At 43.1% G+C, this 26,770-nt stretch overlaps 1 pseudogene; it reads right to left on the reverse strand.

Moving 5' to 3' along the window:
- Positions 1–6,258: 6,258 nt before the first annotated feature.
- Positions 6,259–26,770, reverse strand: part of LOC135215140 (elongator complex protein 4-like) — a 31,281-nt pseudogene continuing 10,769 nt past the window's right edge.

Raw genomic sequence — 26,770 nt, forward strand, 5'->3', positions numbered from 1 at the left:
TAGAAACCTAATAATTAATTTACCAAGAAACAGTTCGCTGTTTCTACCACAGGAAGACGTGCAATTGGAATCGGCGACTTTAAGTCGAATGACGGCGTCGTGAAGACGGAGAGGCTTCCCTTGCTCTGTACAGCAGGATATACAAACAAGAGGCCCAACTCATGGAAGAATGCGACCCCGTGGGTCTGCCATCTTGCTCCTCTCAAAAGGGCAGCAAATAACCGAGGGATTTTGTTGGCGCCAACAAAGATAATATATACTCGGAGCTTTACAAAAATTTTATAAGAAATAAAAAAATGCACCTTAACGTACACTACTCTGAAAAACATGTGCCAAGCAGTTACCCATCTGTTACGATAGCCTCTTACAATATCAAGGAGGAGAGAATACCTAATTGAAGACTGTCGACTTTACAGTTTTTCTCATCAAGTCTTATGCAGTCAATAGTACGGGGCCGGGCTGCCCTGGGGCAAGAGTCCGTGCAAGCATAAAGCTGGCTTAAGCATTTACAGTTACACGGTCAAACGGTTTGCCCAACCCGGTTCTGCGATCAGTTGAGAAGCAAAGATGACAGGCCTGTATTACAGAAGGGGTGGGGGAGCGGTTAATGTCGAGGTGTCGAGCGGCCACCCGCCCCCCCCCCCAAATTTCTGGAAGTCCATATTTTTGTTAGCCAAAATTAGCACTTTGAATAACATCTAATCGGGTATGGATGCAGGCTTATTCGGACCTTGGCTGATTCGGACCATTTGCTAGGCTGATTCGGACCCATACTAATAATTTTATATTATAGCAATGAGTATTTCTATATAAGCATTCCGCATCGTTCTTCCTGCGAATACGAAAGCCACCAGGAATTGGGACGTCAAATGTATTTCTCCGTGTTTAGTACGAGCCCTGGGGGTGGGGGTTAATTACAGTCGTCCGAATAAATATTATCTAAAATTTTTGTTGCCAGGTAAAACTGCAAAGAAAAATCGGCCAATCACATGAAGGTCCGAATAAGCCTGGATAAAGGTCCGAATGAGTCAGTACGTGGTCCGAATCAGCCAAGGTCCGAATAAGCCTGTTCCCTCTGGTACGTGCAGAGACAAACATACCAATTTTTCTTCTTAACTAAAATAACATTTTCATATTTCATCTTGTATATACTACCTATATGTGGTCCAGTTTTGGAAAACGACTTCCCCCCTCCCCGACAATAATAATAATAATAAATAACTATGGGTACTGGCTGTGCCTCTACACCAAGACACTGTTATCGCTATTGGTTTCTCATGCAAACTTGTTTGTTGTTTGAGATTAGAGCCAAAGAAATGGTGTAGCATACTAATTATGAGAATGGATGAGGAAGCATAAATTATTATTTACTGAGGCTTTTCACTCCTTTATTAATACAGACACCAACATGAGAAAAGGCGTTCCCCTTAGGAAACTCACTCGTGGCAAGCGTTGATCCAAAACAAACATCTCATAAAAATAACACACAGAAGGCGTACAAATGTCTCCAGTCCATTTCACAGACTTCTTTGAATTTTCAAGTTTCTTATATTCTCTCCTGAAAGCAGCCCAAAGACATTATTTTCTTCATAAAGTCGTCTTTCAAGCAACTACGTAGGTTCATATTATCTTCTGAAGAGCAGAAAATCCCTTGTTTCTGGATATCTTACTGACATAGTCTTTCGAATTATTTTTCATAACCTGCATTTTCTTTGTATTTGAGAATAAATTCAAATAAAACTTCCCTCTTAATCCTCTTTACTTTATTCTGCACAGTCATAAATGAAGCAGGAAATTATAGATGGCGATTCGTAGTCAAAATCTGAAGTTTGATGTTTGCCGATCACTCACACGAGTCAAGTGCTACATTTGTGGATCATAGATACAGAGGAGAAAGATTGGACAGACAAGCGACGATCGCGTGCACGTAAGGAGCCATTGTTATGCGATCGTTGTCAGAGATGGCATCAGTATCTACTGCGGAGACCAGCGGCAAAAAAGAAAAAAAAAAGCCACTTCTAGCACCCAATGCTGAGTCATCAACTGTGTCAATTACAGGAACAAGTTCACAAAAAAGAACATGGGATCACTTTCACAAGAGACCTTTTTTATTCATGAGAATCTTTATGGCTGTTGAAATAACCTCAATAAGCGTGTGTTAGATCGCAGTAAACTTCACTCCTGCTTGTATATCTAATAAAAATACGCAATAATATTCTAATAAGCTTGTTATTGAAGCAGGGTGTTGTTTATCCGTGGTACGTCCCTATAGCTCGTAAATGTTATTCTAAAACAGCGAATTGTATGGAAAAAAGTTGTTCATTGTGCTGAAATCTACCTGACAAGTCACTGGCATGTAGGTACCATCAGTCCTTACAAACATGGTTATACCCTTCTATTTTTCCTAGTAATTGTACTACAACAATGTACATAGGCTAGTACCATGAGGCCTAAGCTCCAGGCCTGCTGCAGTTTAAGTGTTCTTGAAATGTTATGGTAGTGTTATTTACGTTGTCAATAAGTTCTCAAACCTGGTATGGAGAGGACTGGGCTGAATTTGATCAGCCAGAACACCTAAAAGTAGAATATTCTTCAATTTTACCATTATATTTCTACTTGAAAGGAAACTTCAAATTCATATTACATTATACTTGAAAAATCGGGTCGACTGCAGGAAAACCTAATCATGACCTTGCAAAAGATGAACTTGTTTCACTTCTCATCACAATCAACAGTACACACTAGTCAATATTGGCTGATACCTAGGCTATTGAACCTAGGCTATAATATATATATAGTATATATATATATATATATATATATATATATATATATATTATATATATATATAATATATATATGGCAATTATTTTTACCATATTGTGTCAGTTTGACCCATGAATAAAGAACGAAAAATTAGTTCTGCCTCTAGAGTGAAACAGGACTAAATTTATGGTAAAGAAAAGGCACATAACGTCGACAAATTGGTCAACTATATTGCTCAAGTGTATACAAAACTGCGGCAGACAGAATTAAATTTTTTATTTCTACATGTAGTACACAGTGTCATTGGTAAATGCTGCAAAGATATTTACCATCATTAAAGTGCTGAGAGAATAACCATTATGTAGTTGCCATATATACAAAACTTTATGGCTTAACCGTAAAAAAATATAACAGCAAAATTAAATATTTTTATTTCTGCATACCAGTATACATTATATATAGTAAATGATGCAAAAATCATTTGACAGTTTTTGACGGACATCCGAGAAAAACACGTTTTAAAGAGTGAAGGGTTTCCCATAAAATTGTTTGGGTTTGCGCTGTTGTTTACATTAGAACGATCACCTAGCAATGGCGCCAGGTAGCGCACGTCCACAGACTGCATTGGTTACTATGCCCCGCCCACAGAAGTCAGACCGAGCTCAACGTGTAAAACCTTGGTCAACGATATACTGAATGCTCAAGTGAGCGTTATCGATACCATTAAGACACGGTAAAAAGTTCAATATGGAAATATAGTATCTCATTTTGAGAATCGCTAGAGAATAAACGATCTTGGGTCATTATGTCTCCCGAGGAAACGTGATGCCTCGAAATTAGGTTATCTCAAAATATCAGATCTTCATTTGAATCCCTATATTTCCTGTCTCGGGTATACAGTGAGAAAAATAATGAGGAATGAGAGAACAGTTTTAACTGGAATTTATCCTCATGCAAAGAACAGTCTGTTTGATCTGGTTACACTTGAAAAACGAAAGAATTGCGGGTAAATCAGATTGACCGTCGTCTTGCAACTTGTGTGGTAGGGGCTTAAGGTTGGTATTGTGTAATTTTTCTTTGCACATATGCATTAAACTGTTCAAGTAAGATGAGTTAAATCATACCAAAAAAAAAAAATTCTAACAGAAGCGGCAAAAGACATGCAGCGGTTCAAGCAATTATCTTAAATGATTAGACAATCATTTGAATTTATGGAGGAAAATGACTGATTTTTAAAAGACATCACTACAATGAACGGCACCACAAGAAAAATGAGGCAAAGTTTTTTCTTCGTGTAAATAGATTAAGATTTGACATAATTTCCAAAATTACATTTTACGACACTACCACCTTAATTTTGGAAATTTTGGTGGTTCTACTAAACTAAAATAGTAATTTGGAAATAATTGGACAAACCACAATATTTCGTTTCTTCATTTACATTATCTTTCCATCAAGAAAATATCCTTGCTTAAGCAATCAATGATAATTGTTTTCTTTTTGTTTTTATCATCTGCAAGTATTCTGTCCAAAACCTGTACAAGCTTATAAACTCTTATATTCTATAAGTTTATAAACCCAAATAGTATACATCTTCACAATGCTGAGTAATGAGTTCCTCACTAGCACAGTAGTAATGTAATGAGAGCCACCAAACAAGACGGAAAAATGTTTGGGATTATAGGTATATGATGCTGACTAGATTTTGTAACTGAATTGATTAGTTATAAAAGATCCTATGAAGACAGTCACTAGTAACAATGCTTGACCACCTTTATGTAAAAGGAAGAGGACAAGATTTACATCATGACCATGGCCCTTTATGCATTTCATTACCAACTTGAGGAAGCAAAATTGATGTTCTCTGTGAACAACCCAATTCTATATAATGATATTTTTGGAAACCAGCCTCTGACAAGAACTGAGGGTGAGTGTTGTTTTTATAGGAAGTCATTGCTGTATTATGAAATGTGTACCAGTGTTTCTCATTAAGCACTACAATGAAGTTTTTGTAGTAGTATGATTAAAGGTGTTGTGATCTCCCCATTCCTGCCTAGTGAAGGAAAGAGTCTGAGAACGTCACTTGGAATACTGTTTAATGCATCAAACCTATCCTAGGTTCATTGCTCTCAGGCGACCTTTAAGTCTTACAGACACTAGGGAAAAATCATCCAGGATAAAAAATTGTGAGATTTTAGGGCAACTAAGGGGGATAGGTCATGAAAATGTGCCAATTTGTGCTTCTGGTATAGAGCACTTAATATCTAAACAAATTTTACCACTAAAGAAAGAGTAGCAACTAGTGGAGACAAATTTTTCTAAATACCAATGACTGATGAAGTTGGATGACTATCTATTGTTGAAAGTGCTTGCAAATTGCCAACAGGTAGTACTGATCCTTACTATAACATAATCAAGGATTTTCCTCCTAAGGGGCTTCAGAAACTGCGAATTAGTAGCAGATCCATTTTCTTGAGGACCTATTGGGGACAAAGTTTAAGGAGACTGGCTGATCCAATCAAGGAACATACTAGTATTGGGCAACAAATAATTTCTAAGACTGCTGGAAAACTTTTATGAAAAGGGAACAATCTTATCAAAGCAGCAAACATCACAATTTACAATATTCTTTTTAAACAAACAAAAACATTAATTACTAAGATGAAGAAGGAAAAATTGTAAATTTTATGAAATAAAATAAGAAAGAAATACATTACAGTTAGGAAATTACTTTCTATTCACACCAGTCATAAACTGTTGAACATTCAAATTCATTATGATGAAAAAAGACATAACAGATGTTTGCTTCCAAAGATGAATGTACACAAGAAGAGTAGAGTAACTTGCTATTGGTAGGTGAACATGAACGTTTCATCATGGATTACTCACTTGCATTATAAATGACCCAGTTGTATCTATGGTAAGTACTTCATCTATATGGCTGTTCACCAATTATATTAAGCATAAAACAAGAAATATTTCATATGGACTTAAAATCACTCCACCTTTACATGCCTAAATGATATAATGTATGCATGGGCAAAAATGCTCATACTACTTACTAGTTTATGCAATTTAATATGCTACTGAAGGCTATGACCTGTATCACATTGCAGGTCATCTTCCTCACAGTACTGTAGTCATAGTTGGGTCTACTAGGTAGTTACATAGAAATAAATATTTTTCAAAAACTATAAGGTATTCCACGAATTATCAAGAAACATAAATTGACTACTAAATACAGTAATTAGTCACTGTTGCTTTTTCAATTGTTCCTTACTACAGAAAATGCTGTTTCAGCTTTTAAAATTATACTTGTCTCCCATTTAAAAATAATTGCAAACGTGTTTGTTTTTTTCTTATTCCAGTATTAGATGACATAATAACAAGAAAAATATTACAATTTCTGCAACTTACATGTAAAGGAATAACAGTGGTTTAAAATTTAATTGATTTGTTGTGAAATACATAACACTGATTAAATCTAAATCTTACATAAAATGTCCTAAAAATCTAAATTTCTAGGAAGTGCACCTCCCATGCATGCAGGACTGCTGGTCTTCCCAACAGGATCCTCCTGGCTTCTGTTTACAGTTTCTGACAACTCTGGAGGTAGATGAAGTCTCTCAATTGTTAGTTTACGTCTCTTTAACTTGAACACCCAGTCTGTAGAATCTAGAATGGTTGGGACTAAACTATTAATGGTGGCCAGTTTTTCAATATGAAAGAGTCCATGATAATCTTTGAAAACTGGGTTAGTTTCTTTATCTGAACCTTGAAATGATTCCAACCTTACTGCATAATCACATAGCTCTTATTCTAAATATCAAAGCAGGATCAACAAAGAGATGTGAAGGAACAGATATCATACACACACTAAATGAGTTTCTTACTAAGGCTCTAAGCAAATAGAAAAATCCTGTTAAATTTTGCCACCGATGTTCTTTCTCGCTTTTCCCAAAACTCACTTCCCCAAGAGGTGACCCTAAGGAATGCAATCCAAGACGCATCACATTTGTGGAGTACTGGACTGAGTGGAAAGGTGGGAAACCTCAATTCGTTTTGGTATAAACTTCAGCAACGACCAGAATTCCATTACCAAAAGATCCTGATTGGTTACTTGAATACAACTTGCATCCCACAGCTCTATATCAACAGCAGAAATAATTTCATTAGAGATCACTTTTGTTAGATCATAATCATGTCCAAACCTGCTGTAGTCTAATGAAGACATGGGTGACTTTTTATTCTGGTACCTCCAAGCAATTGTCATTTCTTTATCAGACGATGATTCAGAAATATCGATAGGGTCAGTATCTGTAGGTGCTGGTAGGTTCTCTGTGATACTTGTAGGATTAATATCCAAACTAGCCACAGTTAGCAAATGTTTATTTACTACACCTTCGGCTAGAAAATACTTCAGAAATAACTTGCTGTATACATCATAAGTATCTTGCTAGAAGAAGAACTGAGCCTACTGCAGTCCACCACCCAGTAAATAATCCAAGGAGGGTATTCCAGTAGAAACTAAGAGTTGGGCATTGTGAATGGATGTGCGTGTCCCAGGTATTGAAGGGGCTTTAGGCCTCCCCTTTTTCTGGAAACTACTTGTTGACCCAATCGCCGTCATCTGTAAGATAAAGAGAAAAGTAACAGTTCATATTTCAAATTACATTGCATAACATGATTATCCAGCAACAGGTCTTAGCTTAAAGACAAACCCTAAAAATTTTAAACAAGTAATATGCCATAGCAGTCGAACCACTGTTGAATCACTGCCAAACAAAATAATTTGTTCAGCTTAAATGAGCTACATCTAAAGTGGACTTCAGCTTCTTGTATACAGGTACATTTATAACAATTATAGTACAATACTATGATTCCTTACAAACTGCAGCATTCATTTCTAATATAATTTATTTTAGCTAAAAAGTTATGAAGAAACCTAAACCTTTACTATAAAATCTTTTTGCATGCTTTATCAATATGTCATGTACAACATTCTCAAACTGAGAAATAACAACGGTGCTCCAAACTAATGTCTCTGGAAACAGTAACACTAAATAATACTGTAATCTATAAGTACATCAGAAAGGTGAGAAACCCTGACATGAATCCCCAGTCCTCACAAGCACAATTCAGAAATGTTGCACTTGCCAAATAAGAGGTATTGCCAATTCTATACTACAGTACATTCCTTTCCTGAAGTAAAAGGAAGAGTCTTGGGCAGCCCTCTGGCCAAAGAAGGAGCTAAAGGACCCATATTCCTAATCATACTCAAGAACTTATGGCAACCTTACCATGACAAACAGTCCACCAGAAGGTGAAACCCAGTGGGATCTCCTGTGAGATGGCTTCCTACTTACAGGAGAAAGGAAGGGCAGAGGAAGATGAGGAAGGAAGGAAATGAAGAGATTGAGGAGGAGCAGAAAGTCTTGCTCTTTTTGCAGACCTAGAAGAGCCACTCACATTTGCAAATGCTGATGTAACAAATGAGGTTCATCCTATGTCCATACACTTGAGGTAGACTGACCTCCCAGGTGTGTGGTCCATCCCTCCTTAAATGTGTCTGAGAACAGAAGCATCTCCAAAAATTGGGAATTCAGGGAAATCCCCGCAAGAAGTTTTCTGTGTCTAGCCATCCTGTTAGGTCCTCCTTTACATCCCCATTCATGGGCACGAACTAGGAGAGTAGCTTGCTTGAGGCCACGCAAAGCTGCTTTAGTTGCCAACTCAAGAAAGCAGATGGATGGGGTGTTCATGCACAATGAGTTTCTCCAAGGATGTAAAGTGACCAAACATTAATTGCCAAACCTGAGCTGGCTGGTTACCTGTTGTGACATAAATGTACTAGTTTCCTGAACTGGTCTGATGCTAAAGTTTGGCAGGAAGACTGCCTTCTGTATCAACATAACCAATTACATACTCTTCCTTCTAACTGGGGATCCAGCTCCTACCAGTTTACTGATATCCCTATGTTAGGTGTGGTTTCTGCCTTTGGCTAGCAACTTGCTCATCACTGTGTGAAGTGCGAGCTTGCCCCCCAACCTTACCACATTTACCCCACACAGACTAGGCAAAAATGATATTGTTATGTTACAATAAAGTTTCATACATACTTACCTGGCAGATATATACATAGCTAAGACTCCGTCGTCCCCGACAGAAATTCAAATTTCGCGCCACTCGCTACAGGTAGGTCAGGTGATCTACCGGCCTGCCCTGGGTGGCAGGACTAGGAACCATCCCCGTTTTTCTATCATATTTCTCTCTTCCACCTGTCTCCTGCGGGGAGGCTGGGTGGGCCTTTAATTGTATATATCTGCCAGGTAAGTATGTATGAAACTTTATTGTAAACATAACAATATCATTTTCATACAATCAACTTACCTCAGATATATACATAGCTGATTGGCACCCTTCGGTGGAGGGTAAGAGACAGCTACTATATGGAATAGACAGGTAAACAACATATGTTGTAGGTATAAATAAAACCTTGGTTCCTACCTGATAGGTGGTAGACTTGGTGGTGTTTGCCCAGTAGTCTGCATCACCTCAAGAAACTTTAGCGAGATATGTGATCTATGGCCAAGAGTTCTTGTGGGTCTGCCGATGGGGGGTCTTACCCACTTACTCAGCAGAGCCTAAAAGGACTTTGTCAATGGGTGCTGATCCACTTATATGACAATAACACCTTATGAAGGAGCACACAACCAATCCCGACCACCTGATCCTAACCATGTGTTAGAACTAAGGATTGTTACGAGTTATCCCCGAACTCGTCACAACAACCGTAACTCAAAACCACTACGCACACATACATAATTTTTCAAAAAAAAATTATACTCAACTAATTGGATATGACGAGAATTCTCTTATGAACAACATAGACGGCCGCCCGTGCGAGCCTGAATCCTCCATTGTTCGAAGAGATTCTCGACCATATCCAAACAGAAGAACAGTATATACATTCTAAGGATTGGTGTCGGCTCCCGTACCCAGAATCGTATCTGCCGATACGATAGGACCTAGAGAAAAAGCACTTCTTCATACGTCACACGCACGTCTTTCAAGTAATGAGATGCAAATACCGAGTTGCATCTCCAATATGTCGTATCTAATATGTGTTTTTAAGTGACATATTCTTATAAAACGAGAGAGACGTCGCAACGCTCGTAACTTCATGAGCTTTTACTCTCAGAAGTTGTAATTGTTCGTCCGGACAGACCTTGTGAGCGTCCGTAATGACGTTCCTTACAAAGAACGCTAGAGCGTTCTTTGACATCAGTCTTGTGGGGTCTTTGACCGCGCACCAAAGACCTTGTCTAGAGCCTCCCAACTGACGTTTCCTCTGAAGATAGAACTTCAGAGCTCTAACAGGCATAGAGACCTCTCTGCTTCTCTGCCTACGAGACTAGACATTCCTTTGATTTCGAATGACCTAGGCCAGGGATTCGTGGGATTCTCGTTTTTCGCTAAAAACAGAGTTTTAAACGAGCAAATCGCCGAGTCTTCCTTGAATCCTACTTTATCCTGCAGAGCTTGTAACTCACTAATTCTTTTTGCCGTTGCTAACGATAAAAGAAATAGGCATTTTCTAGTTACGTCTCTAAATGAGGCCTGATGAGGAGGTTCAAATCTATCCGAAGACAGATATTTGAGGACTACGTCCAAATTCCAGTTCGGAGGTACTGGCTCTTTAGACTTTGACGTCTCAAAAGATCTTATGAGATCGTGGAGATCTTTGTATTTGCCAGATCTAAACCTCTGTTCCATGAATACAGCCGAGAGCATACTCCTGTATCCCTTTATTGTGGATACGGCTAGATGCGATTTTACTCTCAGGAATAGCAAGAAATCAGCAATTTCCGCTATAGAGGTAGAGGAGGAGGACAACTTCTTGGCTCTACACCACCTTCTAAAGACCTCCCACTTCGACTGGTATACTTTCGAAGTGGAGGTTCTGCGAGCTCTCGCGATCGCGCTTGCCACTTCGCGAGAAAAGCCTCTCGCTCTGACAAGTCTTTCGATAGTCGAAAGGCAGTCAGAGCGAGAGCGGGGAGGTTTGTTTTGATGGTACCTCTTGAAGTGTGGTTGTTTGAGAAGATCCGTCCTTCCTGGTAGGGATCTTGGAAAGTCTACGATCCACTCTACCACCTCCGTGAACCATTCCTGGGCCGGCCAAAAGGGGGCTATTAAAGTCATCTCGTCTCTTTTGACGCCACAAAACTTTTTCAATTACTAACAACCCCAGGATTTTGAATGGGGGAAAAGCGTACACGTCCACTAGAGACCAGTTTAGCAGGAAGGCGTCTACCATAATTGCTCTTGGGTCTTCCACGACCGAGCAAAACACTGGGAGCCTTTTTGAAATATATGTTGCGAATAGATCCACGTGAGGAGTTCCCCACAGAGACCAGAGATCGCGACATACTTCCTCGTGCAGAGTCCATTCTGTATGAAGGACCTGGTTCCTCCTGCTGAGCCTGTCCGCCCTCACATTCCTTACTCCCTGTACGAACCTTGTCAGCAGGGAGATGTTCCTGTGAGACGTCCAAAGTAATAGGTCCCTCGTGAGTTCGTAAAGGAACGAGGAGTGAGTCCCTCCCTGTTTCCGAATGTAGGCAAGTGCGGTGGTGTTGTCCACGTTACTTGTACTACCTTGTCTCTCACCAGAGGTTCTAGGCTCTTCAAAGCCAGGGTGAACGGCGAAGAGCTCTTTGCAATTTATGTGCCAGGACACCTGTGCTGGTTCCCAGGTGCCTGACACTTCCTCCGAGCCTAATGTCGCTCCCCAACCCGTCTCCGACGCGTCGGAGAACAACACTAGGTCTGGGTTTCTTTGATCTTAGAGAGACCCCTTTGTTCTCTTCCCAGAGGCAGCAACCACCACTGTAGGTGTGCCTTTACCTCCACTGGGAATGGGGAAAACGTCCGACAGTTGTCCGTTTTTCCAGCTCCAAGACTTCTTGAGGAAGAATTGAAGTGGACGGATATGAAGTCTTCCGAGAGGGAAGAATTGTTCCAGCGAGGAAGCGTCCCCAGAAGGCTCAACCATTCCCTCACTGACGTTTGCTGTTTTCTCTAAGAAGAGAGAGATTATCCTCAACCTTTTTCGGTTCTCTCTTGCGAAGGAAAAACTCGAAAACCCCGAGAATCCATCCGAATCCCCAGATAGACTAGGTCTTGTCTGGGGGTCATCTGAGACTTCTCGAGGTTCACAAGCAATCCCAACGCCTTGGTCAAATCTAGAGTTAACTTTAGGTCCTCCAAACACTGTCTCTCCGATCTGGTCCTGATGAGCAGTCGTCTAGGTACATCGAGACATTCACTCCTTGGAGATGAAGAAATCTCGCCACATTCCTCATCAGGCTTGTGAAGACCTGAGGAGCTGTGGGACAGGCCGAAACACAAGGCTCTGAACTGAAAGATCCTTCCCCCGTCATGAAACGGAGGTACTTCTTCGATGAAGGGTGGATCGGGACGTGAAAGTAGGCGTCTTGGAGATCTAGAGACACCATCCAATCTCCTTGTCGTAATGACGCTAGGACTGAAGCAGAAGTCTCCATGGAGAACTTCTCCTTCTGAACAAATTTGTTCAGAGCGCTGACGTCTAGTACTGGTCTCCAGCCTCCCGAGGCTTTCGCCACTAGAAAAAGGCGATTGTAAAACCCCGGGGAGTTTTGATCCAGTACTAGCTCTACTGCAATCTTGTCCCACATTTGTTCCACCATTGATCGAAGAGTATCCCTCAGCACAGGATCCTTGTACTTGGCTGATAGTTCCCTTGGTATAGACGTTTAGGGGCGGAGTATTCAGGAAAGGGATACGATATCCCTTCCTTAAGATCTTTAGTGAAGACGCGTCTGCGTCTATCAGTGTCCAGGCTTCCACGAATTCCAGGAGCCTGGCACCTACTGGTGTTTGGAGGAGAAATGTTTCATTTGCCCTTTTTAAAGGGACGAAAGGCGGACCTACCTCTTCTCTCTGGAGCCTTCCTTCTTGCGGGAGGTCTGGAGATCGGACACCTCGAAAGGGCTGCCTAGAAGTGCTAGGTTCTTTCTTGTCCGACACTAAAGCAGGTTCTTCTTCCTAGCTGACTGCGTCAGAAGATCCTGTGTCGCCTTCTCAGTTAAAGAGTGAGCTACGTCCTTCACTAACTTCGAAGGAAACAAATAGTCCGAAAGAGGAGCATATAGCAGAGCTGCCCTCTGCGCATGCGAGACTGCCTTTGTTAAGAAGGCGCCATACACTGTCCTTTTCTTCAAAAGCCCTGCTCCAAATAATGCAGAGACTTCCAAAGATCCATCCTGTACTGCTTTGTCGATGCACGACCAAAATGCATAACAGGGCTTCAGGTTCGATTCCCATGCGAATCGTGAGCTTTCTTGGACATCACCCCAAGGGACCAATCTAAGAAGTTGAATACTTCCAATACATGGAAAAGTCCCTTGAGGAGATGATCCAGTTCCGAAATACTCCAAGTTATGCGGGCAGAATTAAGACTAGGACGCCTTGAAGCGTCAACTAACGTTGAAAAGTCTGCCTCTGTAGTAGAAGGGAGAGCGATACCCATCTCCTCCCCCGTCTTGTACCATATGCCTCTTTTCCCAGCTAACCTTGCTGGAGGCATGCAAAATACTGTCCTGGTTAAGTCTTTCTTCGACTTCATCCAGGCGTCTAAGGCGTGTAAAGCCCGCTTCATCGAGATGGTGGGCTTCATCTTCAGAAAAGACGAAGTCTTCTTCGCCTTCGCACTCGAAAAGAGCGAGCGCGGAGAAGGAGGAGCAGCCGGAGTCAACTCGTCTCCGTATTCCTCCAGAAGCATGGTTGTCAACACCTTATAGTTGGACAAGCCCTCTCTTCCAATATCGTCATCCTCCGAGTTTCGTTCGAACTCGTGATAATCCTGAGTTTCTGTTCTCCTTTCAGAATGTTCCTCTTCTGGGGGAGACAAACTCCTGATCGGAGAGGGGCTAAGGGAATGAAAGTCTTTCCTTTTTCCCATTCTGATCGACTTGGAAGCCGTCACAACCTGCGGCTTCTCTCGCGCTTTAGAAGACGTCATGTATGACGCTTCCCGCTCTCCGAGCGTCATGTATGACGTCTCTTGTTGACGTTTAGAAGACGCTTCGCGTCCGGAAGACGCTTCGCTTTCTAAGGGCTTCCTACTCGGCGTCACAATCTTGGACGGAGCGTCACGTCTAAGATCCTCTTGATTTGACGCTTCACTTCTAAAAAGACGTCTTCGAGCAGGTGCGAGAGGGACGAGACTTCTTAATAGGAAGCGTCACGTCCTTCCGACGGGGGCGCTAAAACTCCCACAAGAGATGATAGTTGTTCTTGCACCGCCATAATGATCTTCCTGACGCTTCTCCTACGTCTAGCGCCTGACGCCCTTCGTTATCACTCGGGGCGGGGGAAGAAGCATGATGGGGTACTTCCTCATAAGCGTCAGGTGACGTTGACGCCCCTTCGCCTTCTTAATAGCAGACGGGGCGTCATCCGAGAAGCGCTCCGGGCTAGAATCAATGTCTTGCTTCATATGACGCTTCAGCGGTCTCGATAAGGTCGACTCCTTCCACCCTCGTTTAGGTGAGGGAGAGGGAGAGGACGAGAAACACTCGCGAAGGACGCTTTTTCTATAGCGCCCTTGAGCTGGCTGCCATGAAGCAAAGCTAGCTGAAGGGACGTCTGACCGTTGGGGATTCCCTCCGACCTCCTTAAGGCTTTCGACTTTCCTTCTTCCTCTGGGCATGTGAGCTTGGAAGAGGTCTAGGCCTGGGAGCGCCAGCAGGGACGATCAAACGCCCCCTCCACAACACTGATAGGGCTCACTTCACTAAAATTTCACTATCACTAGCCTTACCTTTCGAGTCCGCCATCTTGGACTTCATGTCTCGAATCGTCGCTTTTCAGATTGGCGATTTCCGATTGGCCGAATCCGAAAAGACACTCTGAGAATGAGATTTATAGGGAGATTCTCCAGAAGTAGGGTTAGAATTATTATTTAAAGGCTCAATAGGCCTTGAATTCACACCTTTCAGTCTTCTAACTCTATCCCTCTCTAACTTCTTCAAATAAGAAGTCAAAGTCTTCCATTCTTCTGCCATTCAAACTCTCGCATTCCTTACAAGTGTTAGTAGCAGAACACTGCACCCCTACATTTACGGCATACAGTGTGAGGATCAACCGAAGCTTTCGGTATCCTCACCCTGCAGCCTACATTCACACACATTCTCACTCACAAATTAGAATCAGACATCCTGAGAAAAATCCAAAAGAGTTATTCCAAAAACAGTCCACAGTAGCGAATGCCAAAACACGATCCAAATACGTCACCAAAAGTCGAAAAAAACGTTGATCAAATGTTGAAAAAAGAATCCAAGTCAGGAGGTAATAACAACAATGTTGATACCACCGGCGACAGAGAAAATATGATAGAAAACGGGGATGGTTCCTAGTCTGCCACCCAGGGCAGGCGGTAGATCACCTGACCTACCTGTAGCGAGTGGCGCGAAATTTGAATTTCTGTCGGGGACGACGGAGTCTTAGCTATGTATATATCTGACAGGTAAGTTGATTGTATGAAAAAATAATTTGTAGAAGTAGAGGAGGGGGAGAGGTGGGGGAGTCCAGGAAGAAAAACTTTAAATGAATCAGAGGGGGAGAGTTCCCCTGATGATATCCCCGAACACTATGTCAACCATCCTCCGTTTTGAAGATGCTCAACTAAAAAATTCCTAACAAGCCAATTCAGCGCTGCAAGATCTACCCCTGAAAGAACAAAATACATGGGGATCCATTAACAAAGAGGATATACAGTGGACCCTCCATATTCGCGGATTCACACATTCGCGGATTTCTCTCTGGAACGTTTCCCCGCATTATTAGCGGAAAATTCGCATATTCGCGGTATTTTTCTATGAGAAATATCCACAAATTCCTGTTTTTTTTTATTTTATCAATTTTATTATAAAATGCACTTTTGTGATAAAAACTATTACAAAATCAAGTATAAAAATTTTTTAGTGGGGTTTTCTTGGGTTTTAACGAACAAAATAGGCTGTTTTCAGCTTTTTTATAGGGGTTCCAACTATTCGCAGGTTCTAACTATCCATGGGGGGTCTGGTACACATTCCCCGCGAATACGGGGGGACCATTGTAGAACAGTTACTCAACCACCTTCATCAAGCACACTTTCTGAAGAAAAAGTGCTGTCTGGCAAGCAATTAGGATTTCCACTACATTCAACCACCTACCACCAGTTAATCACCTTGTTACCAAAGTCTTAATTCCAAAATCTAGCTTGTGCTGATGAATCTTTTAAATACAAAGCAATGGTTTGTATTCAAAGTATATAACAAAAGTAACCGTAACATTGTGCTATGATATTCTCACTTAATACTGCAGATGTAAAACAAAAATAAAAAACAATTGGCTTGAAAGTAAGCTAATCTCTTTCAATGATAAATGCTTCATCTCTATAAAAGCAACCTTGGCTGAAAGAGCCAATTACCAGGATCAGAAATAGGTCAGGATTATGCTATGTGCAATGTTATGGGGGGAGACTGAGTGGGCACCCATGAACCACTTTAAGCCCAGTGTGGAAAGCTAAGTTTAATAAATATCAATTTTTATGATGCTCAAGGTGAGCTAAATTTACAAGTCCAGGAGAACCCTAGGTTAGAGTTGGTTACGTAAGGATGCATCCCTTTTTTTACTCAAATACCTAGGGTTAGGTGAAAGAGTCAAGGGACATCAACCAGGTAAGTTTAAGTTATGCTATTATGCATCCCTGTATTTGACTAGTAGTATATCTTCTATGGCACTATAGGTCAGGTTAGGTTAGAAAGAAGAGGGTTTTAGACCCCAGCAAGTTAAGGAGCTGGCACTTAAATTTAAGTTAGGATGCATCTTTATCAGTGGCTTTGTAATGTTTTCAGGCTTTATAAATTTATCTGTGTTCATTACCATTGAAACGCAAGAAATGGTAACGTCTATTGTGCAGTACTTTTCAAATTATATTTTTCTAATAAACCACCCAAATCTATCCCTTTTCTAATGACAACAATAACTTTAGCCAATGACACTTGTTTTGTCATTTCTTTACTTGATTAATCACATAATTTCTTTTATTTTATCTAGTATGTAGTGTTACTGTCATAGAACACGAGAATCCTTAAATATGTTAAACAGGTATTTTCAGGCAGTAGCACCAGCAAGGGGGAGGGGCACTTGGACATGTGGCCCCCTCTCTAAGTCGAGGTGAAAAACGAATGACCTTTTTATTACAAAATGAGATTTTTTATATACATACTTAACAAATAATTGCATAGCTATAAGTTTTTACTCTAAAGCAGCAGCTCAAAAATGATATTGTTAAACTACAATAAAGTTTTGTACATACTTACCTGGCAGATATATACTTAGCTATAGTCTCCGACGTTCCCGACAGAATTTCAAATCTCGCGGCACACGCGACAGGTAGGTCAGGTGGTCTACCTTACCCGCCGCTGGGTGGCGGATGTACGAACCACTCCCGTAAGCTTGTCAGATTTTTCTCTTCCACCTGTCTCCTGAGGGGAGGCTGGGTGGGCCATTAATCGTATATATCTGCCAGGTAAGTATGTACAAAACTTTATTGTAGTTTAACAATATCATTTTTGTACATGAACTTCCCTGACAGATATATACTTAGCTGATTGGCACCCTTGGTGGAGGGTAAGAGACAGCTCAATAATACAGGTAAGACGGGAAACAACTAATGTTGTAGGATATAAAAACCTTGGTTCTCACCTTTTCAGGATGAAGACTTCATAGATACTATCTCTGAGTCTGCATTGCCTGGAGAGCTACAGCTAGGACGTGACCTGATGCTGAAAGACTCTCGGATCTACCACTGGGATATGTGATCCCCTATTGTGGTAGAATCCAAGTCGGATGCTGTTAGAGGGACCTTGTCCGCTTACCTAACAGATCCTTACCACTACCTCTGCCAAGGAGCCAAAACCCACCAGACCACCTAACCAAAATACAAAGGGTTAATATTATGACAAAAAGAGGTGCCTCCTGCAACCTCTTCAGACAACAAACAAAAACAACAATATAAATATAGGTAACATATAAAAAATTTACACAGGATAAGTTTCAGCTCCCTGCCCCAGCACCGAATCCGCCGATACGAAAGGGACCCAAAGGCGAAGCATTTATCATATGTGATTTTTTAACATCACGTAGGTAGTGGTTTGCGAAAAACCGATTGGCATCTCCAAAAAGTCGCCTCCATCAAGTTCCGCACAGACATATTTTTTCTGAATGCAAGCGAAGTTGCGATGGCTCTCACCTCGTGAGCTTTCACTTTCAGTAGTCTAAAATGATCTTCCTACAGGCAACATGTGCCTCTGTAATAGGCTTCTCAGAAAAAAGGAAAGAGCATTCTTCGACATGGGCCGAGTGGGGTCCTTTACGGAGCACCAAAGCACATCTTGATTAGCCTTAAGTTGTTCCTTCCTCTTAAGGAAATACTTCATAATTCTCATAGGGCAAAGAGTTCTTTCAGGCTCTTCCCCTACTAGAAAAGATAAACTACGAACTTCAAAGCTCCTGGGCCAAGGGCGTGATGGGTTTTCATTCTTTGCCAGGAAACTTGGAAGAAATGAACACACCATAGAATCTTCCTTAAACCCTACATTGCCCTCAATAGCTTGGAGCTCACTCACTCTCGTTAGCTGTAGCTAGGGCCAAAAGGAAGATAAGCCTTCTTCGTCAAATCCTTGAAAGAGGGTAAGCCAGGAGGTTCGAATCTAGACGATCCAAGGAATTGTAGGACTACGTCTAGATTCCAGTTCGGTACTACATGAGGACGCTTAATGGTTTCAAATGATCTAATAAGATCAATGCAGGTCCTTATCATCGGATATATTAAGCCTCTATGCCGAAATACCGCCGCCAACATACTGCGGTATCCCTTAATAGTTGACACAACCAGATGACATTCTTCTTGAGGAAAATAAGGAAATCCGCAATTTGGGTCACAGAGGTACTGGAAGAGGAAATGTTCTTCCTCTTGCACCAACGTCTGAAGACATCCCACTTTGACTGGTATACACGCAAGGTGGAAGTCTCCCTCGCTCTTGCGATTGCTTTAGCAGCTGTTGCTGAAAAGCCTTTCGCTCTGACCAAACTTTGGACAGTCTGAAACCAGTCAGACTGAGAGCGAGGAGATTTTTGTGGTACCTGTCGAAGTGGGGTTGTCTGAGTAGATCGCTCCTTAGCGGGACGATCTTGGAAGGTCCACCAACCATTCCAGTACCTCTGTGAACCATTCTTGGGCCGGCCAAAAGGGAGCGATTAAGGTCATTCTCGTTGAATCGGACTCTACGAACTTCTTGATGGTTAGCCCCAGGATCTTGAAGGGGGGGAAACGCGTAGACGTCGAGTCCGTTCCAGTCTAGAAGAAGACATCTATTGCTACTGCCTCTGGATCTGATATCGGAGAGCAGTAAGGATCCAGCCTCTTGTTCTTTGACGTGGCAAAGAGGTCTATGTGGCCTGCCCCATAACTCCACAGGCTCTGGCATACATCCAGATGAAGGGTCCACTCTGTGGGAAGGACCTGATCTTTCCTGCTGAGGAGATCTGCTCTTACATTCCTTTCTCCCTGCACGAACCTGGTGGAGAAGCTTGATTCCTCTTTCTTCTGCCCACAGAAGAATGTCTCTTGCTGTCTCGTACAGGGAGAAGGAATGCGTCCCCCCTGTTTCCTGATGTATGCCAGAGCTGTAGTGTTTGTCCGCGTTGACCTGCACTACCGATCTTCTGACTTTGGGCTCGAAAGCCTTCAGAGCCAACCACACAGCCATCAACTCCTTTCTGTTGATGTGCCAGGCTACCTGGTCCCCCACCCCCACCCAGGTACCTGACACTTCGCTGGTTCCCAGAGTTGCACCCCACCCCATGTACCGACGCGTCGGAGAACAACACCAGGTTGGGGGTCTGTGATTGAAGAGACAGTCCCTTCGCAAAGAGGTTGGGATCTGTCCACCATAAGAGATGTTTCTTGATGTCCTGGGATAACGACAGGGAGAACGTCAAATCCTGAGAACGACGACTCCAATTCCGATGAAGAAAGAATTGGAGTGGTCTCAGGTGCAACCTTCCTAGGGAAACGAATTGCTCCAGAGAGGAGAGCGTCCCCAGCAGACTCATCCACTCCCTCACTGTGCATACTTCTTTCCCTAAGAAGGTTGTTACTCTCGTCGAATCCTCGGGCTATCCTTTCCTGCGAGGGAAAAGCCCGAAAACTCAGAGAGTTCATCTGTATCCCGAGATCACACACTCTTGCTCGGGAATTAGTGATGACTTCTTGAAAATTGACGAGAAGTCCCAAAGCCTTCGTCAATTCTAAAGTTACTTGTAAGTCCTTCAAACAACGATCTTCTGAATTGGCCCTTATTAGCCAATTGTCGAGGTACATGGATATCCTCACCCCTTTCAAATGAAGCCATTGAGCCACATTCCTCAAAATCCCCGTGAACACTTGAGGGGCCGTCGAGAGGCCGAAACACAGAGCCCTGAACTGAAAAATTTTCCCCCCCATCATGAATCTGAGAAAACTTCCTCGAGGAAGGATGGATCGGTACGTGGAAGTAAGCGTCCTGAAAATCCAAGGAAACCATCCAGTCCCCCTGGACGAAGTGCTGCCAGCACTGATGAAGGCGTTTCCATCGTGAACTTCTTCTTTTCTACGAAGAAGTTCAGGGCGCTTACATCCAACACCGGTCTCCATCCCACCTGAGGACTTCGGAACTAGGAAAAGGCGGTTGTAGAAGCCCGATGAATGATGGTCTGTCACTAGTTCGATAGCCCCCTTCTCCAGCATCTGATCTACTGCTAGATGGAGAGCTTGATTCATGATGGGGTCTCTGTACCTGGCCGTCAGTTCCCTTGGGATGGCCGCCTCAAGGGAGGTCTTTCGACGAAAGGGATGAGGTAACCTCTCCTCAAAATAGAAAGGGTCCAAGGATCCGCCCCTTTTTGGGACCAGACTTCTGCAAACTCTAAGAGTCTGGCGCCCACCGTTGATTGAAGGACTTGCAAGTTATTTGGGGGCTTTAACAGACTTGGCGAAAGTCTTACCCCTTCTTGAAGGTCTACGACCTCTAAACGTAGAGGTTCTTGATGAAGATGCCCCTCGAAAAGGGTTCTCGAAACACTTGCCTTTTCCTTCTTAGCATTGGTAGGGAAGGAAGGGCGAGGTTTTTTCTTGCCGACTGTGCCAAAAGGTCCTGGGTGGCTTTGGCCGAAAAGTGACCTCGAAATGTCCTGCACTCGATGTTTCGGGAACAACTGAGTAGACAGAGGAGCAAACAGCAAAGAAGACCTCTGAGCATGGGAGACCGACTTCGTTAAGAAGGAACAATAAACCGACCTCTTCTTCACGATCCCGGCCCCATAAAGGGAGGCGATTTCACTCGCTCCGTCTCTTACCGACTTGTCCATACAAGACAAAACACACATAAGATCTTCTGGCGAAATTGACTCTGGCACTTCAATTTTCTTGGCTAGGACTCCCAACGACCAATCAAGGAAGTTAAATACTTCTAGCACTCTAAACATACCTTTGAGCAAATGATCCAATTCATTCATTGCCCAAGTCGTCTTAGCAGAGTTAAGGGCAGTTCTCCTTGTCGAATCTACCAGTGCCGAAAAATCCGAATCAGCCGAAGACGGTAGACCCAATCCTAAGGGCTCTCCTGTTTCGTACCAGAAACCAGCGCGTCCTGATAACTTCGAAGGAGGAAAAGCGAACATCGTTTTCCCCGCTTCTTCTTTGGAAGCCATCCAGGAACCAAAACTCCTCAGTGCCGTTCTTCATAGAAAGAGTTGGCTTCATCCTCACACAAGAAGAACTCTTCGCTGTCTTCGCCGTTGAAAAAAGTGAGTGAGGAGAAGGAGGAGCCGTAGGCGTAAGGGAATCCCCAAAAACTTGTAAAAGTAGCTCTGTAAGCTTCTTGTAAGAAGAGACAGCAGCAGAAGTGTTCGGTTCCTCATCCGAACCTTCTAGGACGTCTTCTCGAGGCGAGCGCGGAAGATCCTTATGTGACGAAGGGATCCTAGCAGGAGTTGAGCGAGAGGTTGGAGAACGCCCTCTCTTAGAAGAGTTCACATCCACTGGAGAACGATGAGAAGATCTGGGAAGTCTACGATGAGACTCCCTCTTCGAGGTATACGGAATCTCAGCGAAGGAGAGGTAGGGCTCCTACTCCGAGAATCCTCGGAAACATCCACAGGGCGCTTACGAGGAGGCGAGCGCCTACTATACTCTATGCGCCTATCCTGAGGCGAGCGGCTGCCAGGAGAAGAGCGCCTATCGAGAGCAGAGCGCTTGCGCGGCTCTCCATACCTGTCCAGTTGCGTACGATCAACGGAAGTCCGACTGGAAGGCGAAATGCGCCTACTAGGAGAAGGCTGCTTGCGAGACTCTTGACGTCTAACAAGAGGGTAACATTCAGGAGAAGGGCGCTTCAAAAACTAACGAGCGCATACTTGGAGAAGGGCGCTTCCGGGATTCCTGGTGCCTACCAAGAGACAAACGGTCAGGAGAAGTGCGCTTAGAAGCGGGAGAGAGCGCCTACACGGAGAAGGGCGCTGAAAGACTCTTGTTGTCTGCCCCTAGGAGAATAATCAGGAGTATGACGCCTTAAAGAGACGAGCGCCTACTAGGAGATCTATGTGCAGTAGGCTCTTGGCGCCTACCTTGCGGGGGACGGCTAACAGTAGGTCGTCTATCATGCACACGACTCCTACCAGACTCTAGATGCCTGTCAGGAGAGAAGTCACGATCCGACACTCGAGGAGAAGTGACATCTGGAAGAAGAACGCCTACTTGTATAAGGGCGCCTTCTATAATCTTGAGGCTGCTGAGGAGAAGTTTCACGCGAGGGAGAGTTGAAGAAATCGCGTGATGAGCAGGTGCAGTGCGCTTACCGAAGCGGGATCCAATCTGGAGAAAAAACTTCTTTCTCCATAGAGCGTCCTACCGATGTTTTGGCGTCTTGAAATCGAAAGAGAGCCAGGCGAGCGAGGGCGCTCACGCGAGCGAGGGCGCTCACCTCGAGCGAGGGCGCTCATGCGAGCCCCCACCTTCATACGAAACCTCCCCATATGAAGGAGAACGATCTCTGAAGAGCGGCGCCTAGATCTCTTGATCGGAAGAGAAACGTCCTTCTTCCTACGTGATCTAACTGCTAGAGAGTCTGCTAGCGCCGTGATCTGAGCTTGAAGTCCCGCGAGTACTCTCGTAGGAGAATCTTCTTGTTTCTTCCTCGGAAGCAGGCGCCGAGCGCGGAGCGCGAGAAGAAGAACGATCACAGGATTTCTTGGGTTTCTTCGCCTCCACCGACGATTCTTCCGGGGGAAAACCTCCGGACTAGAAGCCAAAGGACTGCAGGGAGCCTTCCAAGCCCTCTTCAACGGCGCGAGCATCCGGGGAGTTCCAACCTCTCTTCGGAGAGGGAGACGACGAAGAGGAGAAGCATTGGCGTAGGAGCTCCTTCTTGTAGCGATCCGAGGCAGCCTGGGAGCGTACTTCAGGATCTGCCGAGGGGCGCCTGACCGGTGGGGGCTCTCCCTAGCCCTCCGTGCGTCTTTCGACTTTCTACTCCATGGAACTGGGAGTCTGGAAGAGGTCTAGCCTAGAGGCACTAAGGAGCCGGTCAGACGCACCTCCACAACACTGGGGACACTGCACTGATCACTAACACTCTCCTTACCTTCCACTGACGAATCTTCTGATCCATAGAACGATTCTTGGCTTTCAGAGCTGCCGCCTCCGAAGGCGAATCTTCGGCTTCGGTGCGGGGAGCCGGGGGCTGCAACTGGGAAGAAGGTTCTAATTCTACGTAAGTACTATTAGGATCCACATCCAACTCACTCATTCTAGATCTGCTAGAACTTCTAGAGGAAGCCTTACGCACTCTATCACGTTCCAACTTCCTAACATAAGAAGAGAGAGCCTTATATTCTTCTTCATTCAATCCCTTACATTCATTACAAGGGTTAGCAAAAGCAACATTCATTCCCCCTGCATTTCATGCAAACCGTGTGGGGGTCTACCGAAGCTTTCGGCAACCTCACCTTACATCCTTCATTCACGCAAACCCTAAACAAAACCGAAGTTTTAACTACCGATTCTAGATCAGACATCGTTAAAGAAAATCAAACTCAAAATCAAACCGGTCCACAATCAGCGTATGCCAAGCCAAACAAAGCGAATACGTCCACCAAAAGAAGTCCAAATTAAACTCCAGGCAAGCGAGAATCGCAAAAAACTATCGAGAGGAACCGACAACAGGTGTTACTCGTTCCCGCGACAGAGAAAAATCTGACAAGCTTACGGGAGTGGTTCGTACATCCGCCACCCAGCGGCGGGTAAGGTAGACCACCTGACCTACCTGTCGCGTGTGCCGCGAGATTTGAAATTCTGTCGGGAACGTCGGAGACTATAGCTAAGTATATATCTGTCAGGGAAGTTCATGTACAAAAATGATATTCTTATAATGAAATAAAAGTTTTATTAGTGTAACTTACCCAGTAATTATTATACAGCTGTAGTTTCTACCTGACAGCAGCTTGAATTCCCAAAATTAATGGTTAAAAACTTCTTCCTGTGTCCAGTAGGTGTACAAGCTCCTCTCACTTTTTTGTGAGGGAAGACGAACAACTACATGAAAATACCTCAATTTTGTTTGTCCTCCACCCAATGAGATAGTATCCATGTGTGGGGAGGAAGGTGGGTTCTATTATAATTATATTGGGTAAGTACTACTAAAGGGATTTTGACGTAAGGAAAAATCTATTTCTGGGCGATTGGCTCGTGTCGCCAGCGAAATATCCTTTAATCTATTATTTCTAGGGTAAATGTACTAACACATACCAGAGAATAAATAAAATAAAGAAAAAGGTCAGTATAACTGACTCGCTCACCCTCCAAGAGGGTGTCGGTATGAACACTAGGCGAGTGAGACCACTACCACGAGCCAAATACCAATAGAAATCTCCCACAACAAAAACCCTCCATGAGGAGAGCCGACCCACAGAGTGAGCAGCTCGTACTACTACTACTCCATCCCATGCTGCCGACTGCTGCGCCTCTAGTGGCCATCCTGAAGTTAGCAGACAATCTTGGGCGAAGGGATGGGTAGGGTGGGATTTCGCTGGCGACACGAGCCAATCGCCCAGAAATAGATTTTTCCTTACGTCAAAATCCCTTTTCTGGGCTCAGCTCGTGTCGCTGCGCGAAAATCGTACCAGAGAAATAGCACAAGATTGTAACAAAAGAAACAAAATAAAACAGAATAGGTCTCAAATAAAAAAAAAAAAATAAAGTAAATATAAAAAAGAATATAATTGCTAAAAAGATACAAATACACAGTGATACAAAATAGAAATATGCTTAAATTACCCTTAATTCTAAACATGTTTCTTATCATAAGGTAATTTACATATGTACAGAGGTAAATTGGCTTACATGTAACAAAATAGTATCTGTGTAAAGGCATGTATCAAAATATATAACAGCAATTAAAAATGAACAAATTAAACAACAATGATAATATGTAAGGAATGCATATGACTTAATATACAAAACCCGTAACCATTATAATTAAGATGTATCCCCTAGCATAAAAATAAGGGGGTAAACATCCATGAGATCAAAATCCATAATCATCTGTGAGTGTCCCTAGCAAAAAAAAAAAATAAGGGGCACCCACTACATCATCATCAAAGCAGCTAAGACACCAGGTGAATGTAAATGAACACGGTAGGAATAGACGAACTGTTGGGTGAAGCAGGTAGAAAGGAGGACTGAATCTTCTACTACAAATTAACTAGAATCAGGGGAAACTATGTTCCCGCTGCTACTGCTGAAATTTTCAGAGCTTCCAAGGACTTAAGGTAATGGCGTTTGAACACTGTCGGCGATTTCCATCGGTATACTTTTTCAACTCATCGAAGTTCATGTGTTGGAAATAATTAATTGAGGTGGCTACTGCCCTGACATCATGTGCTTTCGGGAAAGAGTCAGGATTGGCTTGCTTAATAAAGTACAGGATTTGTTGCCTGATGCCTTTAATGGATAAAGTTCCACCTTTTTTCCCATCTTAAAGAGGGGACCCGATGAGGATGAGGAGGTCCTGGACAGAAAGGCTCGTAAGGTTGTAACTGGGCAAAGAGATACATCTTGTGGAAGGGGTAGTACCTTCCAAGGTTCCCACCTCATCAAAGGATCTTCATTCTTTGCTAAAAAGCTACGTTCCGGAGAAAGTAGTACTTCCCCTGTGGGAAGGAATTGAATATGATCCGGATCTCTGGATAGAGCCGACGTTCTGAAATTCTTGCTCCTGAAGCTAAGCTTAATAAAAATAGGGTTTTTCTTAAGAGCATTAAAACGAGCATGTGTCATTATCGGTTTCTGAAGCCAGTTTTAGAACATCGTTTAAGAACCATGAAACTGACGTAGGCCTTACAGAAGGTCTAAGTCTAGCACATGCCTTAGGAATAGACGAGAAGTAGGAATCCGTCAAGTCTATGTTGAACCCAAATTGAAATATCTTTTTCAAGGCTGACTGTTTGTCGTAATCGTGCTAGCTGCTAAACCTTTTTCAAATAAGGATCTGAAAAAGGAAAATATAGCTGAATTAACTGTCATGATTCTAATATCAGATTCTCTCAGGAAGATTGCTAACTTTTTGACAGCAGCATCATACTGTCTCAAAGTTGAATCCCTTTTATCGGATTCCAAGAAGAGAATATTCTGAGGGTCAATATATTCGCATCTCTTTTTGCCGCAAACTTCATGAAATCCATAAAGTTAGGGTTTTGAGAATCCCTGAGGAAGCGAACACAGTCTTCGTTTGTACTGACTGGGAGAGCCTGGGATTGGGGATCCGAAGAGGACGAAGGCCCCAGCTCCAGAATTAGGGGATACCAATTGCTC

Source organism: Macrobrachium nipponense, chromosome 5 (genome assembly GCF_015104395.2).
Source record: "Macrobrachium nipponense isolate FS-2020 chromosome 5, ASM1510439v2, whole genome shotgun sequence".
NCBI lineage: Eukaryota > Metazoa > Arthropoda > Malacostraca > Decapoda > Palaemonidae > Macrobrachium > Macrobrachium nipponense.